Raw genomic sequence first — 1,695 nt, 5'->3', positions numbered from 1 at the left:
TTATGTGTATAACTTGCCCATCATAGGAATAGAGACCTCCTAGATGTCCTTTCTGACCAATAACTACGTCCTGCTGGTCATAGTCACATCAGTGACTAGTCATGATCATGCTAGTCATGGCCGCATCAGGTTGCTCCTGGCCTCATTCAGGCAGCTTCTGAACATGTCCATGGGTGGAGGCTCCACAGCCTCTGGAACAAATCCTCATAGAATCATAGAATAGTTATGGTTGGAAAGAACCTTAAGATCATCAAGTTCCAAACCCCCTGCCATGGACAGGGACACCTCACACGAAATCATATCACCCAAGGCCTCGTCCAACCTGGCCTTGAATGCTGCCAGGAATGGAGCATTCACAACTTCCCTGGGCAACCCATTCCAGTGCCTCACCACCCTAACAGGAAAGAATTTCCTTCTTATATCCAATCTAAACTTTCCCTGTTTAAGTTTTAACCCATTACCCCTTGTCCTGTCACTACAGTCCCTAATGAAGAGTCCCTCTCCAGCATCCCTATAGACCCCCTTCAGATACTGGAAGCTGCTCTGAGGTCTCCCCGCAGCCTTCTCTTCTCCAGGTTTACAGCCCCAACTTCCTCAGCCTGTCTTCACGCGGGAGGTGCGAACTGCCACGCAAACTGCCTCGACCCGCTCTGTTCGCCGGGCTCCTGGTCACTCGCGCTTCCTGGGGCAGGTCATTAACCAGTCAGGGTTGGTGCCACTGCTTCAGGCTCCGCCCCGTGTGAATCAGCTGCTCGCGTAAGCTGAGCTGCCGGGTCCTGGGCAGGTCCTCTCGAGGTCTTGAGGCTCCCTCAGTGGCTCTTGTCGCTCTGAGTTGAGGCTCCTGGACCCTGATCTCCCCCCGCTCCGGTGTTCAAGGCGTCCTCTCTCGAGCTACTCACCTCAGCAATTCAATGATAACGAAGAATAATCCCTTTTACCCCGATTTAAGTGTCCAATGCTGTGATGACCATTAGAGGGGCCCTGCCTCCAGCCAGGTGGAGGTAGCGGACAATTGGATTTACTGGACTGTGTGGATCAGATGGCCTGGCACATCAGTCCCACACAAGTATAAGACTCTAGTAGATACCAGCGCACAGTGTACCCTGATGCCATCAAGTTGGCAAGGGGTGGAACCCATCTATATTTCTGGAGTAACAGGAGGATCCCAAGAGTTGACTGCTCTGGAGGCTGAAATCAGCCTGACTGGGAGGGAATGGCAAAAGCACCCTATTGTGACTGGTTCAGAGGCTCCATGCATCCTCGACATAGACTACCTCAAGAGAGGGTACTTCAAAGACCCAAAAGGGTAGCAATGGGTTTTTGGTATTGCTGCTTTGGAGACTGAGGAAATTGAGCAGCTGTCCACCTTGCCTGGTCTCTCAGAAGATCCCTCTGCTGTGGGGTTGCTGAAAGTCAAAGAAAACAAGTGCCAATTGCGACCACAACAGTGCACCGGCGGCAATATCGCACCAACCGAGACTCCCTGATTCCCATCCATCAGCTGATCCGTAGACTGGAGAGTCAGGGGGTGATCAGCAGGACCCGCTCACCCTTCAATAGCCCCATATGGCCAGTGCGAAAGTCTAATGGAGAATGGAGACTAACAGTAGACTATCGTGGCCTGAATGAAGTCACACCACCATTGAGTGCGGCCGTACCGGACATGCTAGAACTTCAGTATGAACTAGAGTCAAA

Source organism: Pezoporus flaviventris, unplaced genomic scaffold, assembly GCF_033815535.1.
Source record: "Pezoporus flaviventris isolate CSIRO_AGI_PZ_B2104156 unplaced genomic scaffold, CSIRO_AGI_Pfla_v1 ptg000116l, whole genome shotgun sequence".
NCBI lineage: Eukaryota > Metazoa > Chordata > Aves > Psittaciformes > Psittacidae > Pezoporus > Pezoporus flaviventris.
Note: the sequence above shows the minus strand (reverse complement) of the source record.